Consider the following 13531-nt stretch of genomic DNA (forward strand, 5'->3'; position numbering starts at 1 on the left):
TTTTGTTTTTTAAAAAATTCCAATATCAAATTGTGTATGAAAATTTACAATTTTATCTCTAATATAATTTTAAATATGAGACTGATGAAAATTTTAAATATAAGTTTGTGAAATCATAATTTAGATGTTAGGTAAGGGAAAAAAAACTGAAATTGATTCATACTTCTCGGATTCAAATTTTGGGATGATAGATAATCGACCCAAGAAAAAACTGAAGTTGATTTAAGAGATTACCTTTCTTTGTTATAAAATCGACCCAAGAAAAAACAGAAGTTGGTTTGCTTCCTTCAAAAGTGGTTGATACGGTTGATGGATTTTTGATGAATTAGATCTACTGCTTTGCTTAATACTTGAAAAGGCTGATTTTCTTATTGTATAGTGTATAGTTTGATGAACTAGATTCCTTGAAAATATGGTTTGTAGATTTGTAGTGAGAGGAGAGAGAAAATAAGTAGCAAAAGTAGTGGAATTATACTGATGTTGCCAAGTAGTGGAAAAGGTAGTGAAATATTTTTTGTTAAAATTCTAGAAGGATGTGCCTATAGGCTACAACACGTCACTCGAAATTTTGTGTTTCAAATACAAGTGTGGATCAAAGTAGTCCCTCCGTCCTCTATTAGTTTACCCCTATTCCTTTTAAAGGTGTCCCTTATTAGTTTACCCCTTTCTTTTTTTTGTTATTTTTGGAATGGGACCACAAACTTTTCATCACACATATATTCAACTTTAAGTATAAATAATCTTTTCTCTCTTTTTATATGCCCCACAATACTATTCCTCCTAAAACTTTGTGCAAAAGAAAGGGGTAAACTAATAGAGGACGGAGGGAGTATAAATTAGCCAAATTATAATATATATGGGTTTCAAATACAAGTGTAGATCAAAGTATAAATTAGCCAAATTATAATATATATGGGTTTCAAATACAAGTGTAGATCAAAGTATAAATTAGCCAAATTATAATATTGTTGCATTGGAAATTCAACGTAACAAATAATATGGACTCAATTTTTTTTGTTCAATAGAGATAAGGGAGTAATACTGTAATGCTACTTAAATGCAAAGAGTTAATGACTGCAAAAGAAATAACAAAATGTAGAAGGAGTACTATTGATTGTATTTCAAAGAATCTTATTCACAAAATGGAGGTGAACTTAAAATACTAACTTGTATTTTCTTTTTGTTTACTACTTAGTAATATTTAGGCCTAAAAATGTCATCGCACGCATCGCGTGTATAAAAAGCTAGTATATTTATAGTACAAGGAACATTAATTGGTTTTGTCGTCTTTTAACATGATGTCGAACTCGTTCATCCTTTCCATTCACTAGGCTCGCTCCTTCGTTCATTGAGACATTAATTGCAAGGTTGATTTTATTTTTTCACAAACAACCATCAAGATCTTCATCGGAAAAGAGGGAAAAAATTACGAAACATAAGTGCAAAATGTAAAAAAAGATGTTCTATTTTCTTATGAAATGCATAGATCTAGTACCTTGTATTCTCAATTTCACTTTGCAACTCGCTGTGTTCATCTTCATGTACGAAAATTATGCAAGAAATTGAAGAATCTTAAGAGTTTGATGAGGTTAGAGAGAAGTTAGAGAGATGTAGGAGGATTTGAGAAGAAGAGAGAGAAAGTCTCTAAAAAGGAAAAATGAAAGTAATGTATTATAAAAATAGGTTTTATATTTTTCAGTGTTCATTGGAGATCAAAATATGTTCACTCCATGCGTTGTAGGTTTAATGAAGTTGCGTTTTATATTTTGTTGACCTGTGTTTTGACCCGTGCGCACATTCCTCCAGGTATACCCGTGTGCACCAATCGACAAATTGAGACATCTCGAGAGAATCCCCCATCAGATATCCTCAGATAGGTAAACCATGGGTCCAACTTTGTACCCAAAAAAAGATAGGTGAACTGTGGGTTCAACTTTGTACCCAAAAAACGTGGCTACAATTCGAGAGGGTGGATCTGTGGATATCAACTCTAAAAGTCTTATTTATAATTTATCAAAAAAAAAAAAAACGCTAAAAGTCTTCCCCTTAAAAGTCTGCTATCATACTAGGTTTTAGGCCCGTGCACAATGCACGGGAACTATTTAGTATAATAAAATGTTTATATATCAGCTACAATGAAAACGTGTAAACGATTCTTACGTTAACTTGATAAAAAAAAACTCTGTGTTTAAGAGATATACACCTTTATATTAATTAAAATTGTTTAACATATACATGATACTGATATGTTTTGGAAGACTTCTTTTTAGTGCAAAACGAAATTTATTAAGAAGTTACTTCCTCCGTTCTATTTCTATAATATTGCAAAATGAGATTTTTACACTATCCATTCACCATCATAACCTTTCACTATATATTATGATTTTTATGTCAGGAAAAATATTATGTGGGGTCTTGTTAGATTCGTCTCGATATATACTTCAGAATATCAATTTTGTATAATTTTACTAAAAAGTAATTAAAGATATTAATAGTTAAAATAGTGTATTAGCAAACGTGAAAACTCAATTGTTGCAGTAGAAAAAGAACGGAGGTTGTATAACATAGTCATAAGCAAAGCCAACAACACCTTATGTTGAGATGACAAAGGTAAATTAATGATCTCAACTGCTTCAAAAAGGGAGAAAATTTGCACGAACTTGGTCTTATCCTAGTAACCACTTAGGGGTCAATTGTCTTAGAAACCCTCTCCACATTACAGTCTTCATTTTTTACTCGAAATGGCCTTAAAGTGTTAGACTTCCCATGTTCTTTCTCATAAATTAGTACTATTAGGCAATTTTTACTCGTGACTGAGAAATGGCTACATAAAATTAGCCATGACTAAGAACTGGTCTCGGGAGATACAAAGCTACCATGTGATAGGGATTGTCCTTGACTTTTAACACATGGTCGAAAAAACTGTCTTTTTTGAAACATCATAAGAAATTTTGTTCCAACTGACGGAATAAGTACCATATGGGGTATAAATACCTTATTCCCCGTTGCTAACTGAAATACCACAATTTCGATGATATATTGTATCATACCTTATTCCAAATTGTGTGTATTTTTTGAAACATCATAAGAAAATTTTGTTCCAACTGACGGAATAAGTACCATATGGGGTATAAATACCTTATTCCCATGTTGCTACCTGAAATTACCATCATTTCGATGATATATTGTATCATACCTTATTCCCCGTTCCATCTGACGTAATGAGTATCATACGGGGTTTCCCACTTTACTTTTTTACCTAAATACCTTATTCCGCTTGAAATAATCCTTACTCATTAGTTTCTTCCTAAAAACAATTTTAGAATATATTAAGCCACCACAATTTTAATATTAAGAATAATTTAGAAAATGATAATTTTGTATAGTAAACAAATATAAATACACAATACTTGTATAATGTCTGTGTGTTATATAAGTTCTCCATATGATTTCCATTTCAATATTATCTTTTACATCAAAGAAAAAAGAAGCTGTCAAAACAAAGTGCATAGGCAAATTAACAACTTTTCTAATTCGATAACTTCTAATCTTTCAACAACAGTTTTACTGTCTTATAGACCAACTAAAATTGAATACTTATAAATCCCTCTTTTGATATATAAGCTTGATATATAATTAACTCATTTTGTTGATTCACCTTCTCAATTAGTGTCTCGAAGCTCATTAAAGAAAGCTATATTTATAATTTAAGCACATGGGCCATGTTGCACTCTCTCTGCTAATCCTTTATTTTAGAATTTTAATATAAAATGGGCCAAATTCAAAGTGTACATTTTCTTTAAAAATGATATTAATATCAAGCATAAGTTCATAAGTGGATGTATTTATATTTTTTGTTTCATTTGAATGTAAGAGCGTGGAAAAATTTTGAGTGATCCTAAGGTTAACCCTCTTAGATACAATAAAATAATAATAATAGTAATATATATATATATATATATATATATATATATATATATAAATATTGGAGAGAGAACAATCATAAAATTAATGTCTGAATGTACTCTTGGCCAAGGAAATTTCAATAATTAGAGGGTTGGCAACCCGTTGGATCACCTAATCATCTAAATTTTTTCGAACTTATATCGTCATAGTTTTGTCAAAATAAGTTGAAGTGAACCGACCCTTATATGTTGGTTTTCACTTTTTTCCTAATTTAATTTCTTGTTTCATATATGTCTCTTGTCTTACTTCTCTCACTTTAAGGGACTGTTCTCCCAGCTTATTTTAGTTCAGTTCAATTCCTAAATTGTTATCATTACTATTAGTTATAATTTAATTCAGTTCAGTTCAATTCAGTTCAACTGTTTTATGGTAAAGAGAACATGCCCTATCTCAGTTTTTTTTTTAAAAATAAATTAGTATGTATTGGTCATGGATATGATATGTTATGATGATTCATATTAGCCCACCTTAGACCACTTTGGGACTAAAGATTGAGCTATTATTGTTTTTGTTATATGTAACCTCTGATCATAGTCATGGTGTGACTATTATTATTGCATTTGCATTTCCTCCTGCACAGGGTAGCATCTCATTATATTCATTACCAATAGTGAATAAGAAAAAAAAAATTCATTAGCTGGCTAACATATTATCAATATATCATATACTACTTGCTTCACATTTGCAATTTTTTCATTCAACCCATCACCCATGAGTTGTTTTATAATTCTTTCATAAAGTATGATATATAATAGGATGATTATGTCATATAGGAACACCGCGAAAAAGGTAAAAGAGTAAACAGAGGAAGGAATGAAGAAAGAAAAAAAAACACCACACTCAAATTCAAACCCCCGCATAAACCATTTTTTCTTTTTTCTCTCGCTCTCCTCCAAATCCTTCGATCTCCCCATTAAAGAGAATACTTGAATACTTCCATCTCTTCTTCCTGTATCTATCTCATTTCTAGAGAAGTTAGAAAATTGTTAGTCACTTCAAATTATTCTCATTGGCGAAATTTTAATTGTTAGGGTTTTCGTTTCTCTCTCATCTAATGGCGGTTTCGGGGTTGGAGTTTTTCTCTTTCCTCTCTGTTGGTTGGTTCCCAGTTGCTACTGCTGTTTTGTTGTGCAGGTTGTATGAATTGTTGTTTTGTAGGAGTTTTTCTCTCTCTTTTTTTTTCTTACTCCAATTGATCGAATTGATACTCATTTTTGGATGAATTACAGCAAAAATGAGCTGACTCACTCGCTCTCAACTTACTGATTGCTCATGTCCATGGCCGACTCATTTATTTTGCTTTTGGTTCGATTTCTCTCCGGCCTTTGATTATTCACCTTTTTTATCATAATTTTCTCTATTTGAGGATTCTCAATTTGGTGAGATGTTTTGAAATTGTGGGTATGTAATATTTAATGGGTTTAACATAATGTTTGTGAATACTTATGGTTATAGAGTTGATATTAGTCCTTTCTTTGCCTAAATTATAGCAATTATAAAACAATCAATTTCCTAATTAGTGGATATAAAACCGGTAACTATTGGATAAAAAAACTTCTCATAAAATGATCTAGAAAAATTGTAACATCCTTCAGCACAGGCATGTATCTCAAAGAAAAAAAAGAGAGAAAAAGAGTAAAACATCTTTGCATGCATGTGTATATACTTGCACGGATTTATAATACAATCATTCAATTGTGTGTAACTAAATTTCCTTAAAGAATTTTTAAAAAAAATCAATGAAATCATTTTAATAGGATTGACACGTGACTTTGAATTGTGTATATATTCTTGCACGGATTTATAATACGGTCATTCAACTAAATTTTCTTAAACAATTTCAGTATCAAATCTAAAATCATCCTGCAAATATTTTTCAACTTCAAAAAGAGTAGTTGAATGGAATATTTGACAGGAAAGGAAAAACCTTGGAAGATTTGCTTAAGTGGAGATTTCCTTCCAGTGAGGAATCTTACTTTTACAGCCCAAAATCACGGATATATCTTCAACTTAAGGAAATTGGAGGTTTCCTAAAGCATTCAATGACTGATTTTCGAAATTTGGGAAACTGATAATAAAGTAATCAAACATAATCATTTTAATGGAATGTGACACGTGGCATGTATTTCATTGCTCTATGAATGTAGGGTGAATTGTGAGAGCAAAATTTCTATGAGGCTGCCACGTAGGCTAATTTTTTCTTGCTTTAATATTATATATGATTGGTTGCGGGACACTCTCAAGAACATATTGATTGCTTAGTTCCTTAGCACAATGTATTGTACTATATGAAAAACAGTTAGGGCATGTTCTCCCCAACTTATTTTTAGTTCAGTTCAATTTAAGGTATGTTCTCTTCGGCATAAAGCAGCTGAACTGAACTGAACTGATCATTGAACTGAATTAAATTAAATTGAATTAAATTGAATGTAATAAATATATAAATAATATTTAAATAATAATAATATGAATATTAAATAATAATTATAATGATAAGTAGTAATAATGAATAATAATATAATAATAATAGTATTTTGGATATTTTTAAATGATAGTTATAAATAAATAATATTAATAATCATAAATTAATAATAATAATTAATGTTAATAATGATAATTAATAATAATTATTTTATATTAATATATTAATACTTGATGATGATATATAATAACAATAATATCTAAGAAGTAAATTAATATTACTATTTTAATAATTAGATTTAATATAGTAATAAAAATAATGATTGGGTTGGACCGCGAAAATTACATCATAAACCGTTTTGACGCGCTTTGATTAGTTTATGGGCTAAAAAACGTGGGTGACTACATAGAGCCCCCAAATACTACTAGTAGTTAGGGGTGTGCACCGGTCTAAGATTGCACCGAAACCAGCTGGACTAATGGACGGGAATATGACATTTTTTTGGATCGGCGGGACCGGATCGGAAAAATTCCGGCCCGGTCTGGTTTTGGACATGTCGGACTGCAATATGCATTTTTAAATTTTTTATTTATTTAAATGTATACATTATAAAATAGATACATTATAATTAATTGATTCTAACAACAATAATTTTAAAGTTGATAAAGATTAGGTTTTTACCTTTCAAAATTTATAACTTTGAATTTTTTAACCTTTAAACTATTTTTTTTACTAAAAAAAGCAGAAAATCCGGTCCACCGGTTCAGATAAAAAATTTTCGGATTTGGAATGTATCGAAAGCCCGGAATCCTGATTTTCGACGGACAGAGACCGGACTAGAAACCTCGGTCCGATTTGGTACAAATTTTGGTCCCCCTACTAGTAGTTATTGACTTCTTGTACTACACGTTTATATTGCTGGTGTTCAAAGTTCTTTATTATATTTGAATATTTTTTTCTTTTTATAATATTAAAATAATTTTGTTATAAGTTTTAAAGGACCTATTTATGTATACGTTGTATAGGGTCTCCTTAATAATTAAATTGCTTCTAAATTAAACTAAGATTTATAATATTAATTTTTTCCTTATAAGAAAAAGGAAAGGAAAAAGATAAACTTATTCTTGCAATCGTACCTCGCTTAAAAGAAAGAGGACCCAAAACAAGAAGCAAATTTGTAAATAAGGAAAGAAATATATTGAGTATTAAGATTAGGATTATCTTCCTACATCACGGTTCACCTCATTTCTACTAATTCGTGGATTTTGCTCCCATTAGGCAAAATAGAATAATAATGAGAATGAAAACAAACATTTTACTGTTGAAATGGATCATTACAGGAATTTACTTACAAAAACGAACAAATTTTTTTTTTGGTAAAATGTAAAGATTATATTACCAAAATCAGAAAGTCAACTCCAACTTATAGCAATAACAGACACAACAACAATACCAACCCAACAGTAAACAGACACCCTAAAACCAAACCAACCTATCACACACTACTCAAACGAACATTAACTGTTCGAGTAAAACATTACCAAAATTCAATTATGAAAATGAACATTTTACTGTATAAGTGGAACATTACCATAATTCAATTACTTACATAGAACATTTTCTCATCAAAATATAGAATTTACGAAAAATAGAAAAAAATTTTGTTGAAAAATAAGCTGTAAACGAATATTTTTTAAATAGAACATTTGGTTATAGAAAATAGAACAATTTTCATGAAAAATAGAGCATAATTTTCTGCTGAAAAATAATCTTAAAACGAACATTTATTGAAATCAAACATTTGCTTATTGAAAATAGAACAATTTTCATGGAAAATAGAACATATATTTTTGTTGAAAAATATTCTTAAAGAGAACATTTATTGAAATAGAACATTTACTTATTGAAATTAGAACAATTTTCACGAAATATAGAACATATTTTTCGCTGAAAATTATTCTTAAAATAAACATTTGTTGAAATAGAACATTTACTCATCAAAAATGGAACAAATTTACTAGATGCACCATGTACACCATGCTCCTGGGAGCACAAGTAGAATTTTCACTTTTCTACATTAATATTTTGTGTAGTTTGTTCACATGTAGATATATATCACTTATTTCTAAATCTACAAATTATTAAAATAGGCAAATTATTTTTTTTATAAAATAAATTACTAACCAGCCCAAACTTTCATTTACCAAGAAGTATCACATGATCCTTGCATATCTAGTTTAAACTGAACTGGAAATAACAAACTTCTCTCAAATTCTTCTTCCTGGAATGTGCAAATATTTATCTATTCTGAAATATCTACACGTTTTTTAGTACTTGGCACTGTATAATCATATCGATCATTCACCTTGACTATCATTGATAATCTCTATTATACTCCCTCCGCTTCCTAAAGATCTTTCTTGTTACTATTTTTACATATACCAAGGATGATTCATTTGTGTGGAGTGTGAGGTGGGTAAAGTAGGAGAGAGAAAAGGGTAAAGATAAATTAACAAAAAAAGGAGTTAAAGTAGGAGAGAGAAAGGGAGTAAAATTGAATTAATCTCTATTACATAAGGGAAGGGAGGAGCAACGGTGTCCTCTTTTAAACTGACTATTTTGCCCCCCTTCCCTTTCTAAATTACAAAAGGAATCTCAATACCAAAATGGAGGTCAAACAAAGTCACCGAAAATTAATTTTCAACAATAACTCAGAAATCACTTATATGAGGAAACTTTACAAATCACTCATAGAATTAAGAAAATCACGTTGTAAAAATCACGCAAACCACTCAAATGATCAGGAAACTTTACAAAAACTAAAAATTAACTTACAAACTAAAACTAATATACTAGGACGTCAATAGATACAAAAACATTCACAAAATTTACTTACAAATCATTGTTCTTAATAACCATTCACAATTACATACTCACAAAAATTACCTATAAACTGAAATTTGAGAAAAACATAAGATTTTGATAGTGATGTCATACATTCGTCCATCGGCGATTTGCGAACTTTCAAATAGGTACATAATTTTTTTAATCTTCAAACTTATTTCACATTAGTCGACTGTTATGTAGTTGAAAAAATGGAGATAATAGAAATTAGCTGAAAAGGGCTTTTATATAATTAGACTTAAATTTGATTCATTTTCATATAAAATCAGAAAACAAGATGTGTATGAAATTTGATTCATTTATGACATTGATGAAAAAGTTACAAATTTAGTTCTTTTTTAAAATTCCAATATAAAATTTTTGTCCAAAACTTTTGCAGAATATCCATGTTCCGAAATAAATTATGAAAAACAAAACAATAGCAAACCTTTTTGCGAACAACTTTTGCAAAAATCCATTTTCAGAAGAAAATAAATTACATTAATTTGCGAAAACCATTTCATGCGAAATCAAATTGTGTATGAAAAATTTGAAATTTTATTTCACCTATAATTGAAACTCAAAGTGTTCAAATTTAGAAAAGGAGGAAAATTAAAAATGACCGTTTCATGCGAAATCAGATTGTGTATGATGAAAAACTTAAAATTTCTTTCAAATATAATTGAAACTCAAAGTTGAACATTTAGAAAAGGAGAAAAAAATTAAAATGATGAAATTTCTTAAATATCAATATGTGAAATCAGAATTTAAAAGTTAGACAAGGAAAAAAAATTGAAATTGTATTATACTTTTAAGTTACAATTTTGGGATCATAGAGAAATTATTGAAATCCATATCAAAAAGTATTATAAATTACAAAAATGAATAAAACCAAAAAAAAAGAACATGACGATATTTAGTAAAGAACATCATACTGATTATAAAAGAACATGCGCATATAAGACTTGAGAAACAAAAAACTATTCAAAATCACAAAAATGAATAACAACATAAAAAGAACATGGAAGAATCTTATTCGCAAAATGGAGGTGAACTTAAATACTAACTTGCATTTTCAGTTTGTTTACTACTTAGTATTAGGCCTAAAAATATCATCGCACGCATAGCGTGCACAAAAGGCTAGTAATGTAATGGTGTATCATATGATAGAGATATGAGAGGGTAAAAAGGGGAAAAAAATCCAAATAAGGAATAAAGTAAAAGAGGGAAGATCTTGTGAAGACGCACTTAAGCGGAAAGAAGGAAGATCTTTAGAAAACGGAGGGAATAATATAAGGGAATGGGGAAGTTATGGTGTCCCTCAATAAATTTACTTAATTAACCCTTAGTAAATTAACTACTCATACCAAAAAAGATGAAAGAAAATCAAACTCAAATATAGCATAAAAAAATTAACAAAGAAAATTATATCAATCAAATATTTGATCAATCAATACACAATCAAGTACTCCCTCCGTTTCCTAAACATCTTTCCTCTTTCCGTTTAAGTGCGTTTCCAAAAGATCTTCCCTCTTTTACTTTATTCCTTATTTGGAATTTTTCCCCTTTTTACTCTCTCATGTCCCTATTATATGGTCCACCATTACATTATTAATTCAATTTTACTCCATTTTTCTCTCCTACTTTAACCCCTTTTTATTTGTTTATTTATCTTAACCCCTTTCTCTCTCTTACTTTACTCACTCCACACAAATGGATCCTCCTTGGTATTTGTAAGAACAGTAACAAGGAAGATCTTTAGGAAACGAAGGGAGTAGTAAACAAAAAAGGAAAATCCAATCAATCAACAAAGTAAAATGATTTAATTAAAACAAAAGTACTTTGTTGATTAAAATATAAGAAATACTTAATAAATAAATCTGCATAACATTCTTTTATCGCTCATCAGTTTAATTTTAAAAATCTTAAAGAAAGTATAAATAAAATAAATAATAAAAGATGGGTTTGGTTAAATGATACTAGTCTTACATGCACGCAATGCGTGCGATAACGTGTGATAAAAAATGAAGTAGAAAATAAAATTAATTGGGTAGAAAAACTGATTTTACATTTTATATTCTCAAAAAACTGATATTTTAAATGTCCTACTTTCCCCCTCTTTTTCCATTCAAATGAAACAGTTAGTTATCTTTTTTTTTTTTCTTTTTCTATTTTTTGGTGTCCCACATGTGTTGCCTTATATAATAGAAATAGGCTTAATTAGCAAAATTAGCTAGCCCAAAAAACATGTCTAATGTTCAAATTTTACCTTTGTTCAAAAAAAGTGAGGCACACATCACGTGCATTCTGAACATCTATACATCGCCCCACAATTACTTAAAATCGCCCAAAAAAAAAGTTAAAATTACATTTATAACCTTTCTTTTCCCTTAAAATCACCACCATCCCCTCCTGCCAAGCTACCACCACTCACCTCCTGCTAGGCTGCCACCACCACAATCTGCCTCCACCGCCGCTGCTTTAAAGGGCTGCACCAATAAAGAATTACCTGAGACTCCACCAAGCTTGCGCCCAGAGGGGTTCAAGTCTAGGTACCTTGAAGTCGACTCCCTTTAACGTTACCATATCATAAATCTTCCACATTGAAACTAACTGAGGGTCAGTCCGTCTGATTCCAATGGGAGCATCAAAGAAATCCTCGATCCGGACATCAGGTGACAAAGCTAAACTAGTTTACCAATGGCAGCCTTACCCATAAACGAAGAAGCGACCACTCGAGACAAGTCGAAATTTTTTTATGCCATGGGCGAACGTCCGCGATGGACGTTCCACCCATGGTCCGAACGTCAGGCCTGGACGTTCGGGCTATGGGGCGATCGTCCGTGGTGGACGTTCCACCCATGGCCCGAACGTCTAGGCCAAACGTTCGGGCCATGGGTGGAACGTCCACCGCGGACGATCGCCCATGGCATAAAAAAATTTCGACTGGTTTGCTTGCTCTCCCCCAACAATGGCTGCTATCCGAGGAGATTTACATCCAAGTGAAGTCTTTCTCAAACATATAAAAACTAAAGCAGCAAAAAGGGATAGAATTGATAAGTGAAACTAGTCAAAATTTAAGAGCAATTCACCTCATAGCAAGATTTAGAAAGGCTAGGTGACTGTGGTAGTAGTGTACCCTCATGCCGTCAGCCAAAGCTTCCTCAAGAGACAAGCTGTGTCTTTTGTCTAATGAATTTAATTTTACGAAATGATCTAGGGGGTGATTCATTGTTATAATCTAGCAATAAATTTCCTCGGATGGTTATCTTTGAGCCATGAATATCAAGTCACCTATTTGCATAAACAAATTCTTTTGTTGATAAGGAGGAATTTTCAAACTGATCTTAGTAATGAGGTGACACCATTTTTAACCTTACAGAGCACGGTAATAATTATTGTCTTTTAAAATGTTGTTGTTGGTGGATCTGCTGCTGCCATTGTTGTTTGGGTAGGTGGTGGTGGAGGTGGTGGATGGTGTGGAAAAGAGGAAAGGGTAAAATGGTCTATAAAATAAATTTTGGGCGATTTTAAGTAATTTCAGGGCGATATTTAACAATCCTCCGTGCATTAATGGCTAGTTTATACATAATGAAAAACATATAGTCAAGTGAATCGTGAGATATTATTAGATTCGTCTGAACATATGTTTTCAAATTATTAACTTTTTAAATATTTAATGATTGATAATTGAAGAAATTTCGATTTGGAACTAACTTCTCCATTCATCTTGTGCTTCATGTAATTTTTTGAAATGATATGGGATTAAGTTAGAGAATCTAATGTTTTTTCTATGTACATACTCCGATACATCATCTATCTTATAGTCTCCAATGTATACCTTTAGTTGTTTTTCTTTTTTACACATAACATCTATTCGTTACATGAACTATACATTTATACAGAAATACACATAGTTAACTAATGATTACTCCCTCTGTTTCAAAATATAAGTCATTTACTCTTTACGAAGATTTGCTTTGACCACAAATATCTCTCAAATACGATAAATAAAAATTATACCCGTTGAATTCGTCTTGAAAAATATTATAATAACATTAGTTTTTAATTTTTTTTATCAACATAAATTGATAGTAATTAACGATCAAAGTTCGACTTCGAATACTGTGTGTGCCTTATCTCTATTATATAAGGGAAGGGGGGGAGCAATGATGTCCTCTTTTGAAATGCCTATTTTGCCCCCCTTCCCTTTCTAAATTACAAAAGGAATGTCAAAATCAAAATTGGCACTCAAAGAAA

The sequence above is a fragment of the Beta vulgaris genome, chromosome 5 (assembly GCF_026745355.1).
Source record: "Beta vulgaris subsp. vulgaris cultivar EL10 chromosome 5, EL10.2, whole genome shotgun sequence".
Lineage (NCBI taxonomy): Eukaryota > Viridiplantae > Streptophyta > Magnoliopsida > Caryophyllales > Amaranthaceae > Beta > Beta vulgaris.